The sequence below is a fragment of the Ictidomys tridecemlineatus genome, chromosome 6 (assembly GCF_052094955.1).
Source record: "Ictidomys tridecemlineatus isolate mIctTri1 chromosome 6, mIctTri1.hap1, whole genome shotgun sequence".
NCBI classification, from domain to species: domain Eukaryota; kingdom Metazoa; phylum Chordata; class Mammalia; order Rodentia; family Sciuridae; genus Ictidomys; species Ictidomys tridecemlineatus.
Window position 1 is genome coordinate 62690955 of NC_135482.1, and position 6907 is coordinate 62697861.

Consider the following 6907-nt stretch of genomic DNA (forward strand, 5'->3'; position numbering starts at 1 on the left):
TATGACCCATTAAGGTCCCTCATGGCCTTAGTGAGACCTTCCAGGCCACCACAAGTGGGAACTCCTCACACCTTCCCTTGCCATCCCTCACCCACAGGGTGGCCACTGGAGACCACTTCAAGATTGCCCCTCGAAGGCCAGAAGCATATCTATTTACCTTCCATCCTCCTAACAATGAGCACAGTCAGGTCCTCAGGAAGCACTGGTTGACCAAAAGGCCTTGACACAGGAAGGAGTGGCCAATGGCTCTAGCTCATCTGCAACTGCTAATGGACACTCCACCATAGGCCAGATTAGCAGCTGCCTTGGGAGCAGACAAATGCTGAGGTCAACCAGAACAAGATCCCAGCCTGTGTGCTGAGGAATGCAAAGCCACAAGGACAGAGGTGGCCCCTGAGGAACTAGGGAGACCCGGCAGAGGTGGGAAAGATCCATGGGAAAGGGGGGTGGGGGGGGGATGGTGAACCAGAGACAGAGCACAGAGGGTATGCCCTTGCTTTCTGAGGAGGGCCACTTGAGGCTGGCTGGAGGGTCACAAAGGAGGCAAGACCACAAACAAGTCCTCAGTGATGATAAGCTTTGGCAGGAGAACAGGCTGAGATGCAGAGCCACCTTGCAAACCCGATCCCTGGAGGGAATGATTGAGTGCGTGAGATCCCTCACAAAGACAGGGGCTACCACCCATGCCTCCCACCCCATCTTATAGGACACCTTCTTTAGTGCACCTAGGACAGCATGGAAATGGGGTGCAACAAAGGAAAGCACCTGCCTTTCCATAAAGCACAGTACGGCCCTGGCCACAGTCAGGCCAAACCTGCAGCCCCCAGGTTGATGGGGAAAGCTCTCTGTGCAGGAAGACAGGAGGGAAGAGTAATCTTCTGGACCCCCCCCCTCAGGGAGGAGGCAACAGTGCACAAGAAAAGAACCAATTACAACCGGAAGAATGAGGTTCTCTCTCTCTCTCTCTCTCTCTCTCTCTCTCTCTCTCTCTCTCTCTCTCTCAACACACAAACACACATACACACCCCTCCCAGGAAGAGGACAAAGAAAACAGAATCACAGAATGTAGGATGGATCCAGAGAGAGCCGAAGGGAGTACCTGTCTGAGATGAAGGCCTTGTTTGTGAGTCTACAGGACAGGGCTCCATGGGGGACCCAAGTCACCAGAGCAGGGCTGGGAGATGCTCTATAAACTCAACGCTGAAGGAAACACCCATTCATTCCCTGGCCACTGCCTTGCCCCTCACCATCCACAGAAGTACAGCTCCCACAATAACCTCAACCAGTGGGGAAGAGGTGAATGTGTCCAAAGATGAACAGCTCCTCCACAGCAGATATGCTAACCAAGAACAGCAACATGGAAACCAGCATTCAATATCCATGCTCTGCAGACTTAGTCTCACACTGGTTTCTGTTGGTTTCCTTTTTTAGTCAACTAGTATTTATTGAGCACCTATTAAATGCCATGGAAGCTTGGGATGCATCGGTGAGTAAAATAGACAAAGATGTATACTTTTGTGAGCTTACATTTCAGTGGGAAAAATGAGTGACACACTTAATAAAGGAATAAATTCTCTATTAAATGGTGATAAATTCTATGGAAACCAGAAAGAAACAAGGCTAAAAGGAAGAGAGAGCATACTTTAAACAGGGTGGTCAGAGGTGGCCTTACTGAGAAGGTGATATTTGGGAAAGGTTTTGGGGAGGTGAGAGGGATAAGCCATATGGACCAAGGAAAGGGCAGGTGTGTCCCCTCCAGGAGGCTGGTGTGGCTTGTACAGCAAGAATGAGGGAGAGACCAGAGAGATACCAAATGGGTAGCTCCACCGGAATCGTGAAGGGCCAGCATGCCATTGTGGGGACATCTGCTCCCACAGAGTGCTGGGTAGAACTTCAGAGAGTTTTGTACAGAGAAGTGACATGACCTGACATGCTAACAGGACCACTATGATGGCCACCATGAAGCAGAGAGAGGAGGGAGACGGCTGTGAGGATCTGGGGTCTGAGGAGATGGGGGAGGCTCCTGCCAGGAGGAAGCCCTGTGAGAAGTGATCGGCCGTGAGCAGAATTTGAAGCAAGGGCCAAACGGAATTCTTCACAGACTGAATTTGACATTGAGAGAAGGAGGGACCAAGGAAGCCCCAGGCTCACTTGGGGGGTTACACTTGCCCTCACAACCAAAAAAGGCAATAATACAGTGAGACAAGTGCAAAAGCTAAGTGTCACCAATGCTTTCCTGGCTTTGCTGACCTGTCAGCCTGGTACGAGTCCCCTACCCTCACTGGTCCCCATATTCCCCACCAAACAAACCAAGGTCAGAGCAGATGACTCTTAACATTTCCCAGAGAAGCCAGGCATTCTGCCTTGTAGTGAAAACCTTTAGAGACCCTCACTCCACTGTGTGCATTGTAGAAGTCCACTGGATAGACCGAGAGATAACATGATCAGACAGAATAGATAGATAGATAGATAATCACTTCATTGATCCTCAGTACCATACATGGCTCTGTACACTTCTTTTCATCTTCTCTTTTCTGGGAGTCTTCCACCAGCAGAGTCAGACGTGGCAAAGCCTGACAGGAATGTGAGATTGGCTAAAATCAGTTAGGTTTTGTTTTCTTGCAACCTTCCCCCCCCCCAGCCTGTGCAAATCTCCATGGTGAAGGACATCATATAGGATTGACATCATCCCTGTAAATTAATTTGGTGGGAATAGGGTGCCATGGGAGGTGAATAGAAAGAGCTGGAAGTGATAAGAAAATATTAGGATCAACTTTGATCTGCAGATAAATTATTTGATATCAATTTCTTACCCTCATCAGCAAAATCCAATTAATTACCAGCTTTGTTACATCATCTCTGTCTACACAAACTCAGTCCAGAGTGCAGAGGTGGGATGGCCAAGAGGCAACTGTACTTTTCCTCCTATGCACTTATTACCTTCGTTAAAACAACCTGATCCAGAATTGTCCTTTATATATCAAGTTGGCTATTTTCATATTTCCAAAACTTTCCTCTTCCCAGGTTTGGAAATCAGGAGATCACCACTTCTCCAACCTCAATAGCCCCCATCTTGTTCCCAGAATCAAGATCTTATTTCTATCATTTTGTTTACAGACTTGTTTTTTGTGTTTAGGGTTTTTAAATTACTTTATTGAGGTATAACTGTCTTTCTGAAAGCTATGTATATTTGATGTATACAACATAATGAGTTTAAAGATATGTGCACACCCATGAAACCACCATCACCATCTATGTCATGAACCTGCCCATCACCAGTAAAATTTTCCTACCACACTCTATCACTATATTATTATCATCGTCACCATTATTATTATTATTTGATAAAAACACTTAACAGGGGCTGGAGTTGTAGCTCAGTGGTAAAGTGCTTGCCTAGCTTGGGTGAGGCCCTGGGTTTGATCCTCATCACCACATAAATAGGGGCTGGGGATGTGGCTCAAGCGGTAGCGCGCTCACCTGGCATGCGTGCGGCCCGAGTTTGATCCTCAGCACTACATATCAACAAAGATGTTGTGTCCGCCGAGAACTAAAAAAATAAAAATATTAAAAATTCACTCTATATATCTCTCTCTCCTCTCCCACTCTCTCTTAAAAAAAAGTCTGTTCAAATATTCACACATTTAAAATTATTTAAAAAAAAAACAAATAAATAAAATAAAGGTTAAATTCCTAAACCAAAAAAAAAAAAAAAAAACACTTAACATAAGATCTATCCTCTTAGCAAATTTTTTAGGGTACAATATTTTATTGTTAACTGGAGGCGTAATGTTGTTATACAGTAGTTCTCTAGTACTTGTTCATCTTGTAACAACCAAATTGTATGCTGTAACCGTCAAATTTAAGCTGATAGCTCCAATTGCATGTAAAAACTCTACTATTACTTTATCAGTTTATGTCCTTAATATCAATATGTACCTCTTTTATTGTATCTATCCCCAACATTTGTGGTTATAGTTAGCCCTCCTGCTTTCATCTTTTAACTTCTATACTTATATTACATATTACATGATTCTGTATTTGTCTGTATATTTATCTTTATCAGTTGTTTTAGCCAGCTTTTTTGCCACTGTGACTAAAGGACCAAACCAGAACAACTATAGAGGAGGAAAAGTTTATTTAAGGGCTCATGGTTTCAGAGGTCCTAGTCCATAGACAGCAGACTCCATTCCTCAGGGTTTATGGCAGAACAGTATGGCAGAGGGAAGCAGCTCACATGTTGATCAGCAAGCAGAGAAAGGTCTCCACTTGCCAGATGCAAATATATACCCCCAAGCCACGCCCCCAATGCCCACCTCCTCCAGTCACACCCTACCACTTCAATTATCACTCAGTTAATTCCTAATTCACTGATTGGTTAAGACTCTCACAACCCAATCTTCTCTTGTGAACCTTCTTGCATTGTCTCACATGTGAGCTTTTGGGGGCCATCTCACATCCAAACCATAACACCAGTGAAATTAATGCTTTCATATGTTTTTATGTTGCTACCCAGTGCCATTGTCCTTTGTTCCAACACGAAGAACTCCCATTAACGTTTCTTGTAAGGCTAGTCTAGTGGGGACAAACTGCCTCCGCTTTTGTTTGCCCAGAAAAGTCTTAATATTTTCTTTCTTTTGTCTTCTGTACTTCCTTTTATTATCATCATAGTCTTTGCATCAAGATGCATAGCAATGATAGCAAGTTTCTTTTTAAAACTTAGTATTAAATATCTTTCCCCAGTTTAATTTCACATTACTGTGCCAAGGGAAAAAAAAAGTTTTTAAACTCAAGTTATCTGAAGCCTTTCAGGAAAAAAACAGAATTTCACACTTCCATGATTAGCTGGGCTACATAAAAGTCAGTGTCTTTATTCTTCCAGCTATGTAAGCAGATCTAAGCTCTAGAAAGATGGGCCCAGGTTATCATTGTTTTTGAAAAGTGTGCTACAAAAATGGAGGCCTGTTATGAACAGGTTACAAAGGAAGAATGTGGGTAAGGGAGGGACATTTTCTTTCAGGAAAAAAACAGAATTTCTGAAGGCTCCCAGTCCATAATTTTTTCGCAAAATGGTTGAAGGAGGGGATAAAATCTCAAAATGAACTTCAGAGTACTGTCTTTGTGAGGGACCAGTAGTTGTCTTGCTGAGGAGGGGGATGACTACGTTGACCACCCCCACTCTCCCCTGCTAGGTGAATGGAAGCGGAAAGGTCCCTGCCCAGTGGCTGTGAAAGTGAGCTGAAGCTTAAGGGGTGCTGAATTCTCTAAGAGGTCTCTTCTAGAAACAGACAACTCAGACTCTTCCTTTCACTTCAGCAAAGAAGTTATTTTTAAAAGCACTTGGGAAGTTCCTCCTCCACCTCAAGGTGGGAAGAAAAGGGAGTCATCAATACAGCCACCTTCCACGCCATAAGGGAATTCCTGAAGGTTGGAGACCCCATAGATGTGGACCAAGGCTGTGGCCACCACCAGGATGTGGAAAATCTGATGGGACTGGAATTTTCTTCATTTTTAAAGGACAGTTTTACCAGGTGTTAGTATTCTTGATTGGTGGGGTTTTTCTTTCCAGAGTTTGAATGTATCATCCTACACTTTCCTGGCTTGCAAGCGATCGGTTAGCAAATTCACTGATAGTGGTGGGTAAGAAGGAGGGTAGCTCCCTTGAATGTGACAAGCCACTTTTCTCTTGCCTTGAAAATTCTTTTAGTCTATGGCTTTTAGCAGTTTAGTTATAATGGATCTCAATATAGACCTCTCTAGGCTCAACTTATTTGGTATCCTTTGGAACTCATGAATCTGAATCTCCATTTTCCTTTTCACATTTGGGAAGTTTTTACCCATTATTTCTTTAAATAAACATTTTGTGCATTTCTCTTTCTCTTCTCCTTTTGAAACTCCCATAATGAGTATAATGGTTTGCTTGGGGTATCCTTAAGCCCCACAAGCTTCTTCATTTTTTTCTTTTTATCTTTTTGTTTCTTTGGTGAATTTCAAATAAAATGCCTTTGAGTTTGCTGAATCTTTCACCTGCAAGATAAAGCTTAGTATTAAATGAGCTGGCCCTGAAGTTAGTATTAAAGCTTAGTATTAAAGTTCATGGCAAAGTTGGAAACTCATTTAACTGTCCTTTTCTCCCATAGAAGAGCTCCTAAGCCTGGTGCTTCTCTCTCATTTTGGTCCATAGACAGTTGTAAATTTGTTCTTCTCTGAGAGACTGAGAACTGAAACCTCTATTCCATCATCTTGCTGACATCATTCCCCCCAAGATTTCTGGTAATTATTGTCATCATTTCTATAATTTCATTCAGTCTCTCTGAATGTGAGATTACTGAACCCCAGGCCTTTAAAAGCATCAAAATTCATGCAGCCTCACTCTCATGCATTTGAACTTCAATTCACCTTATGGCTCTCCTGCTTTAAGAGTGTCCTTAGGACTTTCCTGCTTTTCAAGTGTGAAGATTTTTCACTCTGATGGGGAAGAAAGAAGCAATCAGACCCTGAATGTTAGTCTTTGCTTCTCTTAATGTCTTTGTTTGCATTTTTTTCTCTGTCCCTCATCTCACCTGTGCCCACCTCACCTGTGCCATTCCTCACCTGTGCCCACCAAGCTTCTTTTGCTTCCAATAATTTTGCTTGGAAAATAAAACAAATTTATGTTATTGTTTTGGGAATCAATATAAAACAGCCTGCCTTCGAAGTAATATGAAAGTAGCCTTCTAAAATCTAGGTAACATTATCTCTCTCTTTAGCAACATTGATTTCTTTAAATACCTATCTCTTTCCTTTTTCATTAAAATTATGCATGATAGTATCTACAGAATTCATTTTATATTCCTTATTATTGCCTCGATTGTGTTCAAACTAATAATTTCTTGAAATTTAAGACTCTAGAAAAGTATTTCTTGAA